The sequence below is a fragment of the Eriocheir sinensis genome, chromosome 51 (assembly GCF_024679095.1).
Source record: "Eriocheir sinensis breed Jianghai 21 chromosome 51, ASM2467909v1, whole genome shotgun sequence".
Taxonomy (NCBI): Eukaryota; Metazoa; Arthropoda; class Malacostraca; order Decapoda; family Varunidae; genus Eriocheir; species Eriocheir sinensis.
In genome coordinates this window covers 7275610-7293360 of record NC_066559.1, presented here as the reverse complement: position 1 = coordinate 7293360, position 17751 = coordinate 7275610, and the positions used below count along the sequence as shown (strand labels likewise).

The 17751-nt window shown below is 41.6% G+C and overlaps 1 protein-coding gene across 9 annotated transcripts in view; it reads right to left on the bottom strand.

The window, feature by feature from the left end:
- LOC126982620 (cubilin-like) overlaps positions 1–17751 on the bottom strand; it is a 182142-nt gene that overhangs the window by 148593 nt on the left and 15798 nt on the right. For all 9 annotated transcript variants that reach the window (XM_050834815.1, XM_050834816.1, XM_050834814.1 and 6 more), the window contains exon 2: positions 15212–16024. The gene's annotated coding sequence lies outside the window, so the exon portion shown is untranslated. The remainder of the gene's footprint in view (positions 1–15211; positions 16025–17751) is intronic.

The following is a 17751-nucleotide window of genomic DNA, read 5'->3' as shown; positions in this document are numbered from 1 at the left end:
TTTCCTTAATTTTCGTTGCTTTCTTCAAACTATCTATTTCATCACCCCATTGTCTTGGTCTGCTGTCTACTTTATTAAACGATGTTGAGTGAAATACTGCAGCAATTACAAGAACGCTATTTAACACTTTCAACTGAAATTCCTGCTCCTGTGTCCGTTCACAGTATCTTTACTAACTGACGTTCCTTCTACTGACCTAAACACTCCCTTCCTGTCGTTACATTGAAAAACATAAGCAGAGAGAAAAAGAGGAAGGAAAATGAAAAGAGGAAGAAGAAGAAGAAAAAGAAGAAGATGATGATGATGAAGAAGAAGAAGAAGAAGAAGAAGAAGAAAGCAAGAAGAAGAAAGCAAGAAGAAGAAAAGAAGGTGAAAAAGACGAAGAAGAAGAAGAAGAAGAAGAAGAAGAAGATGAGGATGAAGAAGAAGAAGAAGAAGAAGAAGATGAAAAAGAAAACAAGAAGCAGATGACGACGACAACATGACACCTTTTAGAAATTCACCAAATGAAATCAAGTCCCCCAAAATATCCTTATAAAAAGAGAAAGAAGAATGTACATGAAGGGGACAGAGACGGTATTTTATGATTCTTTTCTTTCTTTCCATTATTCTTTTTTGTTTTTTTTATTCCAAGTCGGATTTGCAAACAGTGCAATCCCCTTCAGGAGAAAACTAGACAAACATTAGAAGAAAAACAAACACTAGAATGTGAAAAGGTATCATTTCTTATTTATCTATTTAATTAAGAAAAGGAGGAGGAGGAGAGGAGGAGGAGGAGGAGGAGGAGGAGGATATAATTAGCAGCAGGAGGAGGAGGAAAAGGTGATTGAGGACATGACATGGAGGAAAAATGAGTAAAAAACGAGGAGGAGGAGAAGAAGAATGATGAGAGGACAAAACAAGAAACAAAAGAAGAGGAAAATATGGAAGAGGAGCAAAACGAAAAGGAAAACAATGAGTAAAAGCAGGAAAATAAAGAATGCAATAAAGATCATGATGGAAGGAAATTAAGAAAGACAAGCAACACAGCATAAAAAACACACACACATACATACAGAGAAGGAAATAGAAGGAGACATGAACTAAACGGAGAGGAACATTACTCGAGGGAACACATACAAATAGCCGCTAGGAATGACCGAGAGGAGAGGACGAGAACGAAGAAGGAGAAAGAGGAAAGCAAGCAGATTCTGAAGAGGCAGCGTGATTGAATGCAGGGAAGGTGAAAAGAAGCTCAAGGTGAAGAGATGAAGGGGAGAGAAGTAGAACGGGAGAGGACAGAAGTGTGTGGGAGAAAGAAATAGTTACACAGATAGATAGAGTGGAACTAGCAAGAATGAAAGGGAAGATAAGGTAGTGGGGTAAGGAAAGGTAAGAGAAGGAAAGGTAAGAGGAGGGAAGAGAAGGAAAGGAGAGAAAAAAAGAGATATGAGAGGAGATATAGAGAAGGGAAGGCAGAGAAAGGAGCAATGAATAACAAATTTATCACTGAAATAAGTACAGACCGACTGACTGATACACATAAAATAGCGAATAGCGAACACTTGCCAATTTTCATGCACTCTTTATGTATGTAAGGGAAGGGAGGGGAAGAAACGGTAAGTGTAGTAGAAGCAAAAGCAGCGGAAAGTGATAATATAAAAAAGATAATAAAAGAATACTACAAACACACACTTGTACACAACACCCCCCTTCCCCTTCCTCCCCCCATACACAACATATCCCCCTACAAGCCCATGACTCCCAAAGAACACGAACAGCTAGTGAATTTTCCTAAGAGGTCAAGTGATGGTTTGTAAGGTCAAGTCAGGTCAGGCCCGGAGGAGAAGGATAAGGAGGAGGAGGAGGAAAAGGAGGAAGAGAGGAAGAAGAGGAGGATGAGGATGAGGATGGAGGAGGAGGAGGATGTCAAGGGCATGTCGAAGCGTGCTAATAAATGACACATAATGAAGAAGGGGTCAGTTTGTAGGATTTCGCAGTGTTAGACTTGTCTCTGGAAGGCCATGGGCAGGAATGATGGGTTTGCTCGTCCTTCTTGCTACTGTTAATGGTGGTGGTGTTAATGGTGTTGTTGTTTATGGTGTAACTGTTAATGAGTGGCCACGTCTTCCTCTCTCAACTTTTTCGTCCATTTACTAAGTCTCTTGCTTTTCTCTTACACCTAATATTTTTGTTAATTTCTGTCCTCTTTTTCGCTTTCCCTCGTTATTTTGAATTATTTTACTTCTCTCTCTCTCTCTCTCTCTCTCTCTCTCTCTCTCTCTCTCTCTCTCTCTCTCTCTCTCTCTCTCTATTTACCTATCTATCAATCTTTCTATTTCTAAACAATTACAATAAATAGGAAATAGAGCATACAACCAAATAAGTATCACCAGAACACAACCTGTATATTGATTCAGTTTATTATCTTCCTTATCATTCTAACATTCCTCAGTAACTGTCTGTCTTCGTCCTGTAACCAAATAATCAAAAGCCTTTCTGTCACTCCATGTCTCTTTCTATTACGTTGAAATTCGCTGTCTTCCACCCTACTGTTCCGACCCTTTTACAAACCTCTCTGTTATATTCTTTATTGTCTACTTGATTGTCCGTGTTTGCCACCCTACTGTTATGACCCCTTTGAAAATCTCTCTATTCTTCCTCTCTTTTGTCACCTTCCACCCTTTCGTTCCCCGTGTTTTCAATCCCCCGCTCTTTCTTTTCTCTCTCATTCTGTCTCCCTAAAGTTATTTCCTGTCGTTTGTTGTACTTGCTGGTTGTCTAACATCTGTTCTCTGTTTCTCTGTAAGTCACTTCGTCGTTTTAATCACTTCTGCGTATCCTAAATCGCTGTGCTCTCTTTCAACCTCTTCTATTCATTTTGCTGTTCCTAATACTTCATTTCTGACTCTTTCATCTCCGTTCTCTTCCACCTAATCCTGGCCATCCTGTTCCTCTTGTCTTTCTTTTCTGTTCACTAAATCTTCGTCATCTGTCCCCTCTGCCGATACTTTATTATTTTAACTTTTCTGCTCCATAAATCTTCCGTATCTGTCAATCCTAGTCACTATATAACCCTTTACCTTTTCTATCAACATCCTCTTCCATCCAACCCCACCATGGTGTCCTTTCCTCTTCCTTTTCCGCTCCCTGAATCTTCATCTGTCACCTCTGTTGGTACTTTACTTTTCACACCTCCTTTCTGCACCATACATCAATACTCATTTTCCTATCAATCCTTCTCTACTCTGTGTACCCAAGCTCTCCATCCACTGTGACAATACTATCCTCCTAAGTTCCTATATTCACGATACACTATACATCTGCACCTCCTACCACACCTTACCGACCCTACAGCAACCTATCTTTGTTCCCTATTAACCCTACTGTCACCATATTGTCCCTACCTCCTCTGTGTACCGAACTCTCCAGCCTTTGTTTCCCTTCTGACATACTATTGTTCCTCCCTTAACCACCCTACATATCTGCACTTCCTGCCACACCTTACTCACCCTACCACACCCCCTCTTTGTTCCCTGCCACCCTACTGCATCGCTATTAGCATTTCCACCTCTGCTCTGTGTATCTTTGTCCTCCGTCACCCTCTGTCCCTCCCCGCCGCCCCTGTCGCCCTGTCCGTGCATTGAGCGGGACGCGTGACGAAGGAGTGGCCGCGAGGGGCATCCGAGCAGACTGACAGCCGGCTAACAAGAAATGGCTAAAGTTTAAACGATTTTTTATTCTATTTTACGAGCGGCGACGACAGACACTCAGCGCAAGGGATGGGAGTGTTGCGAGGACGGGACGACAACACCGATACAGAGAAACACACACATACATACATACATACATGGGCTACCATACATACAAAGATTCATACACATATACAAATAGAAACAGACAGACACATGCATATATACATACATAACGACGCAGACAGAGATACAAAGAGAGATACACACACTCATGTCTTTCATTTCCTTCTTTTCCTTGCGTTTCTCATATCTTTTATTTTATTCCTCTTTATTCTTCACTTCCTTAACTTTTTATCTTCCCTTCCCTCCACTTCATTTCCTTTCCTCAACATACATACAAATATTCATACATACATACAGAAAGGTGGAGATACACATACCCTACATACAAATATACATACTACACACACACACACACACACACACACTCACCAGAAGCAGCTTTGGAACCCCACCTCTCCATCAGTGCGTCATTACTAGCACGAAGCCCAGCAGGATGCAGTGATTACAGGTAAACGGCGAGAGGCGCTACCTGGAAACACCTGGACTGGGCTGGCGGACAGATGAACGCACTGATTGCTAACCGAGAACTGGGCTATGGGGGGCTTTATAGCTAACTGTGGTGTGTGTGTATGTGTGTGTGTGTGTGTGTGTGTGTGTGTGTGTGTGTGTGTGTGTGTTTGCTTGTGTGTGAATCAGCAATGGCGAGGGTATAGCTCTGGTAGTACTGTAAACATTTAAAAGACAATTACCTCTATTTAACTTTGATGATTACACAAAAACAAAATGAATTCACTACTATATTTTACATCCCTTTTTTATGTAGTGGATATGCAGGGAAAATACATAAAAAATAACAAAATACAAAGGAATTTCACAGCAGACGGAGGTGATTTCAGGAAGGATAGATAGACAGATACGTAGACAGATAAAGAGCTAGATAGATAGATAAACAGAGAGGGAGAGAGAGAGAGGGAAAAAGAGAAAGAGAGAGCAACACCACTATTTTATTTTACTAAGTGGAAGGGGAAGCGGAACCAAAGCAGGGAGAGAGAGAGGTAAAGAGAATAAGAGACGAAAGAGAGAATAGGGGATGAGATCAGGAAGTAAGCCACATCGACAAGCAGAGAGAGCCGCGGGAAAGGAAGGACAGAGGGTGGCACGGAAGAGAGGGGCGATGAGTATGGGAAGCAACGAAAAGGATGAGCTTGGGGGCTGGATGCGATGAGGGAATCCAAGCGGCAGAGAATTCAGAAACAGACGAGAGAAGGGAAATGAAATGAAAAAAGGATACGAAAGGAAGAGACAGCTAAATTAAAGCGACATGTTCCGTAGAAGGATAAAAGTGAATAGATATAGGTGATGATGATGATAAGAAGGAAACATGAAGAGAGAGGCGAAGGAAGTAAGATGAATCAGATGAAGGAATATGATGAAGGAGAACTCAGACAAAAAAAAAATGTATATATAAACAGAGAAATAGTGACTTGCAAAAAGAATATTACCAGCATTAAAAAATATATATATATAGTATTTCCACTACTACTACTACTATTACTACTACAACTACAACTACTACTACTACTACAAATAACAACAAAAAAGAAAATAGTAGCAATAATAATAAACCAAAATGAAACAATATAATACAAGAAGAAAATAGTATCCATATCCCCCCCCCCCCCTCACACAGCTAAGAGGGCTATGATACAGTGACTAGGTACTCCCGCGGGATGGACAAGGGATCAATTCTAGCCACCTTCCTCTAATCCTGATCAGCCCAGTGAATGATTATATCGGCGTCAATAGTGTGGTGTATTTGGGTGGGTGGGTGGCGGGGGGATGTTGAGAGAAGGAGGAGGCTGTGACCTGATGTGGTAATGAATTTGGTTATGATTTGTCTATAAGTCTGTTTGTCTGTATTATGGCGTTCAGACTACTGCCATACCTGTTCGTTTCGCGTTCTGGATGTTGAATGTTTTGTTTTCCTCTATGTGTGTTTGTTTTTCTATCTTTGTCTTTTTTTCTGAGTTAAGTCCTTTGCTTTAGTATCTCTTTTAGTCTGTCTACATTGCCGTTCTGTTTGTCTATTTATCAATCGCTTTCTCATCCCTCCACACTTCTTTTCATCCCTTCCCTCCTCTCTGTTGTATATACTTCTCCCTTCTGCCTTTCTCTTCCCTTTGCAGACCTCTTCATCTCTCCAATCCTTCCTCCTCCTCCTCCCACTCCTCTCACCTTCTCTCCCTCCTTCCATTAGTAATTTTCCCTCTTTCTCCTTTCTCTATACAATCTGTTCTATTCTCTCTTCCCTCCTTCGTCCTTCCTGTGCCCATCCCCTCGCTTCACTTCCTTCTTTGTAGTCGCTCTCTTACGCATCTTCACCATCTCTTCTTAGGCCCGCTCTTTTAACTTCCTCCTCCTCTACTTCAGTTTCATATTTTTCTCCCTCAGGCATCTTTTCGTCTTTGAATAGGCTCTCTTCCTCTCCTTTTACTCCGTCTTTCCTTCCATCTCAGCCTCCAGCGCCCTTTCCTCTTTTTCATTCACGTCTTCTTCCTCCTCCTCCTCCTCCTCCTTCAATACCTGTCTTCGCTAACTATCAGGTAACTTCCGCACCTGCCTAATGATTGATGAGCCTCATTTCGCACCTTGCTATTAATTCTTTTCTCTTCCACTTCTACTCATCGCCGTTTTATTTTTATTTATTTCTCCTCCTCCTCCTCCTCCTCCTCCTCCTCCTCCTCCTCCTCTTCCTCCTACTCCTCCTCTTCCTCCTACTCCTCCTTCTCCTCCTCCTCTTCCTCTCTTTTTCTTTCCTGCTACCTTTTTAACTTTGCTACCTCAAACTTTTCATCTTACAGTAAAACGCAGAAAAATAATATTAGTAGGATGCCAACTTGCAATTTATCTTTTCCTTCTCTTTTCGTAATCATAACCGTTTTCTTTTCACTTTATCCTCCATTTCCTCCTCCTTTCCTTTTTTCTTCCTGATCTCTTTATCTTCGTTACCCCCAATTTTCCCTTTCTAAATATAAATAAAGTAATGACAGTAAGATACCAATAACAACAACAACAACAACAAAAAAAAAAGAAAATAAAGACACGGTACCACCATCATCACCACCACTCTGACCAACACCACCCTCACCACCACCACGATCACCACCATCACCACCACCAAGATCCACTTCAATCCACTCTCTTCTCTTTCCAAACACCAGTAAAATGATGACAGTAAGATACCAATAACACTAACATTAACAAGAAGAACAAGACACAGACGAGCCCCCTCCCCCCCCCCCCGCAACTCACCACCACCACCATCACCATTACCACCACCACCACCATGCACTTCACTCCACACTGCTCCGCTCAATGGGACGAGAGAAGGGAAGACGGAGAGGATGGAAGGAGCCACTCTGGTAACCGCTGCAGATCGCCAGGTCCAACGAGCCGAGCCGCCGTTGGCCAGGTAATTAGCGCCCTCACCTCCACGCCTCGCTGCGCCGGCACACCTGCATAACCCGCGGGCAGGTGATTCCCGCTGCCATAAGTGATTGGTAAAGGTGTGTAATGAGGTGATTATTAAAGGGATATATTCGGGTAGCTGTTCGCGTGATCTTCCTTGGTTTTGACTGATCGATTATTATTGGTTTTATTATTGTTTCCATGAGATAGTTTGTTCATTATTTTGTTTATTCGTTATTTGTTTATCAGTTTATTTAGCTTTTTATCTTATCTTTATTCTGTTATTCTCTGTTTTAGTTTTTTATTATTTATTCATTTGTCAATTTTTTCTTTACTTGTCTTTATTTTTTTTCCCTGTGCGTGCGTTGGTTTGCTTTTAATTATGAATCTATTTATATGATTTTTTTTTTCCATTTATCAGTTCGCAAATACGTAAGTCACCTCATCAGATGCAACTCTCCTTTTTTTCCTCTGTGAATGCTCGGTGAATTTATTGTCATCGTTCTTTTCTTTAACTAATTTCATGAGTGCTGTTAACGATATTCATTCTTCGTTTGATTACTCATGTTTTCTTCATTAATAATTTTCCCCACAGACTAACAATTATTGAACGTTATTTATGTTTTATTTTATCTTTTTCCAAGTGCGTTTTCTTCCTTTTTCTCGGTAATGCCATACGCGTTTATTCGTCTGTTATATATTCTTGTTGACATGTTCTATTTAATTTGCGTGATTCTTTTTCAACGGGCAGACATTTACTTTAATACTGATATAATTTCTCATTTTTTTCCGAAGGGATATATATTTTTTTCTTATCCCTTATCTATCTTTTTTTTCATATATCTTCAGCTTGACATTCTCTACCTAACGTTCAAGCTCCTTTTTAGTTTCTCATTGTTTGCATTATTCAGTCCCTAGTTTTGTTCCTATTGTATTACTTATCTTTGTCTTATTTTTTCATATTTTTTTCTCGTTAACTCTACATTCCGTTTCTCACACACTACATTCGCTTTCTCTCAAGCAATCTTTTTCTTCATCATTTTCCCATATTCTCTTCCTTTCCAACCTGTTAGTTTCACCTTCTACATTCTCTTTCTCACACACATTTCCTTTCTCTCATACAATCTTTTTCTCCATCATTTTCCCGTATTCTCTTCATTTCCAGCCTTTTAGTTTCACCTTCTACATTCCCCTTCTCCCACGCAATAGTTTTTTTCCATCATTCTCCCATATCCTCTTTATTTCTAACCTTTTAGTTTCACCTTCTATGGCACCAACTCGTTTTACTTTCCTTTATTTTTTTGCAGTTTTAGTCTAGACTACATTTTACCTTAACTTCGCAGAATTTCCTTTTACACTTTTCGGCTTTTTGATAATTATTTTTCCTTCCTTTTACACAATCTATTTTTCACGTTTATGAATCTTTTATTTTTTCCTTTTTCATCTACAGTCCCCTTCTCTCATGCTTTCACATTTTAATCTCTATTCTCTTGCGCCACAATCTCCTTTTTCCACCGTTTTCCTATTTTTTCTAAGCATTTATCCTTTCGCTTTTCCTTTCTTTTATATAATATTTTCCATTCCTCTTCATAATCCTCTTCACAATCTCCTTTCCAATCCTCTCCGATTATCTTAGCCAATCTCAAAATTTTTCTCTTTCCTTCTTCAAGCATACTCTCCCTTTCCCTCACTATCCCATCCTTTCACTCCTTCCCATTTTCTCACTCACTTTCGCTTACGTCCCTGCATCTCCTGTATGTGTGCCTCCCTTATCACCCTGTTTCCTCCCTCCCCCGTTTTCTATGCATAGCCTCGCCGTAACCATAAGAACGATAATCAAAGGCATTACTCACACCCGCAGCCTCCTCCGCACATCCCATTTTCTTTGGCGCATATATAATACTTCAGTCTGCCCTGCTTGTGTACTATATAAGTTTGCCTGGCCTGCAGAATTCTTGTTTATTATCATCCTCCTTGGTTTACGGGGTGAATTTTTTTTTTGTTTGTTTTGGTTTCGGAATGAGTAATTTTTCGCCCCCATGTAGATTATAGGACAAGTATTATGTTCCTAAGCAACTTTCCTTTTTTTCCCTCACTATCTTGCCTCGTTTTTGAAGAGTGTGGTTATTTATCTATTCATTTTGTTTTGTTTTGAGGTGGATGAGTGGTCAGTGTTCGCCCGCCGCTACCAACAAGCTGACAATTTTTCAGCCATCGCCGAGTGGCCTAAGACTACCCACATGCTGCCCTGAAGACCACCCATCAACCCGTACTCTACATTCTCCCTAAAAAGAGGATCAAAGATGAGCTCCGGGGGAAAAAGCATGAGCCAAGCAGGATGGCGCCCCTATAAACACTTGCCTGCGCCATACCGGGCTAGAGCCGACTACCTCGCTGGGTCGTGCTATTCAGGTTGAGTGTCTGGTGTTCCCTAGTAGTCTTAGTAAGGTTCCTGTTTACACGGCCTTAAGTGAGTGGCTTGAGCGTTGGTTTACTTTGTACTCTTTTATCAAACCCTTAATCAGTAACTTCACTCGTAGCTACTCTCCATCAGACTTTCTTTCTCGCTGTATATATATATCTACCTCTGTCTATCTATCTATCTAATGCACAAGCAACCCCCCCCCCCTCCCTACACACACACACACACACACACACACACACACACACACACACACACACACACACACCAATGTTTACCTTCTCTTTAATTTAACACAATCGGTAACTTTACACTGCTACTTTATGTCAGATTTTTTCTTTCTTTCTCTCTATATATTTGATACCAACAGCAACCTGCCTGTCTGCCTAACACACACACACACACACACACACACTAATGTTTACCTTCCTCCTCTTATTAACCAACTTCAGATTGAATAAACAGTCGAGAACCTCCTTACATAACTACTACCAATACTACTACTACAACTACTACTACTACTACCACTACTACTACTACTACTACTACCACTACTACCAATACTACTGCTACTACTACTACTACTACTACTACTACCACCACCACTACCACTACTATTACTACTACAAAACAAGAGATAATGACAATAGGGATAACAACAACACAACAAAGAAGAAGAAGAAGAAGAAGAAGAAGAAGAAGAACAACACCACTACCACCAGTACTACTACTACTACTACTACTACTACTACTACTACTACTAATAATAATAATAATAATAATAATGGGGGCGGCAGAGGCAGATCCCGACACCCTCCGAGGCAGGGTGAGCGAGAGTGAAACTGGATCAATGAAAGATGTGGCGTCAGCAGCGGCTGGGAGAGTGTGTGTGTGTGTGTGTGTGTGTGTGTGTGTGAGGGAGGGAGGGAGAGGGAGGTGAGAGTAGGAGAGACTAGAAGGGAGAGGGAGGGAAGAGGAGAGAGTGTGAGGAAAAGGAAGAGAGGAGGGAGAAAGTGTAAGGGAAAGAAGAGGGAGGCGAGGGAGAGGTAGGAGGAATGAGGAGGAAGTATGCACAAGGGGAGGAGATGAGTACTGGTGGGAAGGAGGTTGGAAAGAGGGAGGAAGATTGGAAGGGGAAAAATAGGAGAAAGGGAGAGAAAAGTGAGGGAGGAGGAAAGAGACAAGATTAGAGAGAAGGGAAAGAATCGAGGAATATGAAAGAAGGAATTAAGGGAGAGACGGTGGAGGAGAGGAAGGGAAGGAAAAGAGGGAAAACGGACTGATTAAAGAAGGAGAGGGAGGGAAGAAAGAAAATGTACGATGAGGGAGGGAGGAAGGAAGGGGGGGGGGGGGGGAGGAAAAGGATGACTCTACTAATTGAATGAATGATTTAAGATAATGACCCAGATATTACAATGACGATATGTTATGTTAATGGAGGGACTACATTTGATTGGGAGCATTTTAAGGGGAACATAAGAGAGTAGTAGTAGTAGTAGTAGTAGTAGTAGTAGTGTTAGTGATATTTTTTTGTCTTCACTATTTTGTTAATCTAGTTTTGTCCTACTTAAATTTTCTCCATTGTTTTCTTTCTTCGTATTCTTCTCTCGTATCATTTCCCTAGTGTATTATCCCTTTGTCTTCATCTCCTATTTTCTTCGTCTCATTTTCTACTTCTTGCGTTTCCTTACTCTATTGCCTCTTTCTCTTCCGCTATCAACCTACTTATCTCTCTCTCTCTCTCTCAATCTATCTATTTCCATCTCTTTTCCTCAATTTTCACCAAGTCGCCTTTCCCTCCCTCCACGCGCCTTGTGTCGACGCCTAACTGAAGGAAACCAACCCGCTGTCCAGGGCTCCCGAGGCTCACCAACATTACCATAACACAGAGAGGTGGACACACGAGGCAGCAGCAGAGGGACGGAGTGAGGAAGCCGAGGGTCTCAGGCAGCCACACACACCACACGGCGGAGAGGACGAGGAGAAGGAGGACCAGGTGGAAAAGATTGTGTTGTATATGAAAGATTTGAGATTCGAGGGACAGAGTGAGGAAGTTGGGGGTCACAGGAAGCCACACACACCACACGGAGGAGAGGACGAGAAGATGGAACAGGAGGAAAGGATTGTGTTGTATATGAAAGATTTGAGATTCGAAAGTACTGGAAGAAGGTGGTGAGGAAGAGTTAGGAGAAGGAAAAAATATTGAAGAAGTTTGTCAATACGAATACATACATACACAGACACCACACGGTAGAAACGACAAGGAGGAGGAGGAGGAGGAGGAGGACCAGGAGGGAAAAAATGTGTTGTGTATGATTGAACTGACACTTGAGAGTATTAAGATAAGCGAAATCGATCTCTCTTCTGGTCTCTGATTCTTTACTCTTTCACTGTTGCGTCACTTGACAGGATTTGTTTTTCTGTTTGTTATTCCCTTTAGTTGTTTCCATTGATGCAAAAAAAGGTAGTAAGGAAGAGTTAGAAGAGGAGGCAAAAATAGAATGTAAAAGTTTGTCATACGAAGACACACATACATGCAAATACACACACACACACACACACACACACACACACACACGATCGAATGGGAAAACAAACGCATTCACTAGAAACAAGACAAACAGAGATCAAACATCCGAAGCAGAGCAACACACACACACACACGCACACACACATACACACTGACGATAAAAAGGGAAAAAAAGAAAAAAAAGCGAAATAAAAAGATAAAAAGAAAGAAAAACACAAGATTAAAGTGAAATGGAAGAGAGAGAGAGAGAGAGAGAGAGAGAGAGAGAGAGAGAGAGAGAGAGAGAGAGAGAGAACCAGAGAGCGAGATACAGACAGACAAAGAAAGAGCTAATAAGGAGCCCAGATGAAGAGAAAGATGAGGTCAAGAGGTCAGATAGCGACTAGGTCAGGGAACGGGACTCGAAGTGGGGCAACAAGTGTGTCAAAGGGTCACTTGGCCAGCGGGAGGGAGAGAGAAGAGAAGAGGAGGTCACCCAGCAAAGAGGAAGAGGAAGAAGAACAAAAACAACAACAACAAGAGGAAGATGTAGAGATGAATACAAAGATGAAGAGGAAGATAAAGAGGAAGATATTTGGGGAAAGGATGAATGGACCGCGGGATAAGGGTGTGGGAGGGAGGGAAGGGGAGATAAGGAGGAAAGGGAGGGGGGGAGGTAAGGGAGGGGGAACACACCATACACTCAAATCCTAAACCTCCCGAGCGCCCAAAAATCAATGCTAGGAAGGGAGAATTGGCCCCCCTCTCCTCCTCCTCCTCCTCACACTCCTCTTCCTCCTCCTCCCGTACAATCACACCGTGGGAATCAGGGAGGAGGAGGAGGAGGAAGAGGAAGGGGGAGCATGAGTTGCAGAGGAGTGCCAATAGTTTAAGGGAGAAAGGGAAGGAGGGAGGGAGGGAAGCGGTAGGAAATTAATAGATGGAGGAGAGGAGAGAGGGAGGGAGGGAGGGAATGTGAAGGAGATAGATTGAGAGAGGAGAGAGAAAGGAAGAAGATAGGGAGAAGGAAGACTGGAGAAAGAAGAAGAGAAAGGGAGAAAGAGAAGACGAGATGTAAGAGGGAGGGAAAGAGAAGTAGGAAGGATAAAAAGGAAAATATGTTAAGGGAGGAAAAAAAAAGGAGGGAAGAAGTAGAATTGGGAAGAAAGAAGGAGGGAGAGAGGAGAGTGAGAGAGAGAGATGGAGGGAGAGAGGAAACAGCTTAAAGGAGAGGAGAGATAAGAGGGAAGGAGGAGATGAGGAAGAGGAGGGAGGATAAAGGGGAAACATGTGAGAGGAGGGGGGAGAGGAGGAGGAGGAATTGGAGGAGGAGGAGGAGGAGGAGGAGGAGAGGCGAATGCAGGAGGGAGAGGGATGAGGGGAGAATGCGGAAAAGGGAGGGAGAGGAGGGAGGGGAGGGGGAGGGAGAGGGGAGGGAGAGGGGAGTGGAGGGGAGAGAGGAGGAGAGGGGGGAGGGGGGGAAGGGAAGCTAGTTGTCGTAATAGCCAAGTGTGATTTATTAAGTGACGGTGCAGCTCTTGTGTGTGTGTGTGTGTGTGTGTGTGTGTGTGTGTGTGTGTGTGTGTGTGTGTACTAATTTAGATCGGGACAGATTTTTAGTATATAGAATGTTTTTAGGTAATCAAGAAAATGTGTCTCAATTTTATCTCTTCCTTATCTTTCTCCTCCTCCTCCTCCTCCTCTTCCTCTTCCTCTTCATAACCTCATAATTTAATATCATCATCAATCATTTATAATCACCATCATGCATCCCCATTTTCATCATCCTCATCCTCATAAGATATCACTATTCCTCTTCCTTTTTCTTCTCACCTTCCTCCTTCTTCATCTTTTTATTCTTTCTTTACGGTTTTTATCCATGTTCCTACACTATCTCTTGTTTATATATTATCTTCTCTTCATCCTTTTTTTTTCGCTTAAACCTCCTTATCTTTTTCTCTTCCTCCTCCTCCTCCTCCTTCCCTTTCTTCAACGATTTTTTACTTTTTTTCATTTTTCCTCCTATAGCTACTTTTTCCATTTTCTCTTCTTCGCAATAGATTTTTCTTCTCTACTTCGACCTACTCTTCCACCATAATCACATCATTAATTTTTCTCTCCAACCTCTAACGTTTCTCCTATTTTTCTATTTCAGTATCAATTTTCCTCTCAACTATTCTTCCATTTAATTTTCACCATATTTTCATTATCACTCTTTTCTCCTCCTCCTCCTCCTCCTCCTCCTCCTCTAAAACAACAACAGAGGTTATTAATCACGTACAGTCATCATCATCATCAATCATCAGTCATCACAAGTGTCAATACCACTTCCTCTCTCTCCCCCTAACAATCACTACCACCACCACCACCACCACCATCGACTGTCACCACCACCACACATCACTATCCCACACGCATCACCACACACCATACCAGTCACACAATCACCATAAACGACTGTCACCACACCACACCACTCACGCCCTTGCCACCACACACCGTATACCATTATCACCACTACAATCACACCTGGAAGCTAACAACACCATATACTTTTCACTACCAGACATCATAACGATACACCATTATTGCATCTTACAATCACCACACACACATCACACCATCATCATCACCACAGCCAATAAAGTCTTACTACCACACCCACACATCATCATCATCATATATATTCCTTTATCATCACAACACACCATCACTACCATATATCATCAGCATACATACCTACACCATCGCTACAACCACATACATCAGCACCACAACCAAACACGATCACCACAACCAACACACTCATCATCATATACCATCACCATAAATTAATAGCTATCGTCATGTCACATTCATTTACTTGTATTACGTGAAAAAAAGATGCATGACTTCTTCTTCATTTCCAAGCACTCTTATTATTCATTCTCCCTTCTACACGATTCTCATAATGGTCCCTTTTTTTGACCTCATGGCGAAAACACGAAAGAAAACGGGAAGATGTTCTGCCAGCCTCCTCCCGCAAAAAAGAGTATAAAAAGTCTCGACCACAGTGACAAAATAAACAACACTCACCTATGCCTTGCAGATCAACATGGCGGGGACTTGTAGGAGTGGCCTTAAAGGAGCGAAGGACCGGGAACAAAACAGGACCTCGAGTAACGGCGTCCTCGTCCTTGGTGGTGGTGATGTCCTTGTCCTTGGCGGTGGTGATGATGATGCGCTTGGTGATGAGGGCGAGATGAAGAGTCACTCACGCGTCCTTATCCATCGCCATTGTCTTTTCACCGCCTCCCCCTTCCTCTTCCCCTCTTTTTCTCCTCTCTGCCTCTCTTCTTTTCGCCTTTCCTCGCCACACACTGTAACGTTGCTCACCACCTCTACTATCACCACAAGTTCAAGTTCAAGTCACAACAGAGTACAGTGTATGTGAGTGCTTGTTAGAGTTTCGTGTGGGTATGTATGTTATGTTTGTGTGTGTGTGTGTGCGTGTTAGTCTTTGTGTTATGTATGTGGTGGTCGTACTTCTGCGTGTGAGTGTGCGCGTGTATGTTTGTGTGTGTGTGTGTGTGTGTGTGTGTGTGTGTGTGTGTGTGTGTGTGTGTGTGTAGGTGAAAGTGACCCTGTCTGGATCTGTTTGTTTTTTTTCTAATTCCTTATGCTGGGCACGGAGCCATTGGGTGAGGTTCGGTTTGGCTCAATTCGGTTCGGTTCGGTTAGCTTAGGATGAGGTGAGGCCAGGTGATGTCACGTGGCTCAGCGAGGAGGGCAGAGGTCCAAGGTTAGGTCACTACCGATTGTTTCCTCTTCCTCGCGGTGTTGTTGGTCACTTCACCGTTAGTCCTCGGCTAGTGTGGGTGGGGAGGGGAGCGGGAGCCAACCACGAGTCTGAAAAAAGGAAAAGTGGAATGAGATATGGTGGCGGTGAAGTGAGGTATGCTTGATGTGGAGTATGGTAAATTAGTTGTGGATTTAGGTTTGTCAGATACTTGTGGAATGAGATATATCGGATGTGGAATGAGGAAATCTTACATGTCGAATGGGACACGTCAGACGGTCTTGTATACGAGTGAAATAAGGAAGAGATTAAGGGTGAATTGACATGAGAAGTGGATAATGAAACAAACAGAGAGAAAGACAGACAAACAGAAAGACGGACAGACATAAAGACGGACTGAAAGAAAGACAGACACTGACAGAAACAAATATACACAGAGATAATATACGAAAAAAAAAAACCTACAGAAAATCAATCGTTAAGGGGGAAAAAGAAGGAAAATAGAGCTGAGCGAGGGAAAAATAGTTACGAAAGACGATACATGTTCCAAAGGAGAATGAAAGATAAAAAAATAAAAAATACGAGGCAAGGAAAAGGTCATGAAAAAAATAGCTGACAGGGGAAGAGTTAAAGGCATGAGATGAGAAGAAAAACTAAAATGGAAATGAAAGGAAAACAAGGAAGCAATAAAAGAACGTGAGAAGAGTGAAAAGGAGACAAAGAAAATAAGAGAACAAGACAAAGGGATAATAACCCGGAGAAATGAAACGCGAGGAGAATACAGAGAAAGAAAACGAGGAAGAAAACGAGAGGAGGACAATATATTTAAGACAAGTAAGGGAAATATTGCAGAGGTAATTGATAAAACACGAACAGGACTGAAACGAATAAAACAGGATAAAATATGTGAATGATAAAAGAACGAAAAAATAATTAGAAAAACTACAAATATACAAATACAAATAATGAAAAAAATAACGAAACTGAGACGGGATAACAAAAGAAAAAGTATCTATAGACGGAAAGAGAAGGAGACCGGATAAATAAAACAAAATATGAGAAAATGGAATATAAATGAATCCAAAGAAGCAAATAAAAGGAAAAAATAAATTATCAAAAGAGAGGAAATGATGAGGAACAATATAAACAAAGTAAGAACGGAAATTAAAATCAAGAATAACAAGAAATAAAAAAAACTGAAATACAAATAAAACCAAATAACCAAATAATAAAATAAAACAAAAAATCAAAATAGAAAACGGAAGGAAAGAAGAAATCATGGCACACTGCGATAAATAGAAACGAGAAGGAGGAAAAGAAAGAAAAAAAAGTTGATGCATACGATAAGTCTCAGGAAACTCCGATAACAGAAACCCATAAAGGAAAACGGCGATAAATCTGGAGAGACGAAAGAAAATAATGAATAAATATGAGAGAGAGAGAGAGAGAGAGAGAGAGAGAGAGAGAGAGAGAGAGAGAGAGAGAGAGAGAGAGAGAGAGAGAGAGAGAGAGAGAGAGAGAGAGAGAGAGAATATTGGTAATGGTGGTCGTGTCCTGATTTACACGCGCGCGTCGAGACACATATTACGTACACAGCGGACGAAACAAAACAGGGGAAAACAGGGGACGCGGAAAACAGATCGTAAACAAGATGTGAAAACAAACAAAAAAACAAAACAAAAATGGGACATGGAAATAAGAATAAGTAAACACTAATAATAAGTATAATAAAAGAGGAAACAACAAAGTGACCTAGAAATAAAAAGAATAAGTAAATAAGTGAATAACAATGATAAGAATAGTAAAAGTAGGAATAAGTGAAGCAACGAAAAGATAA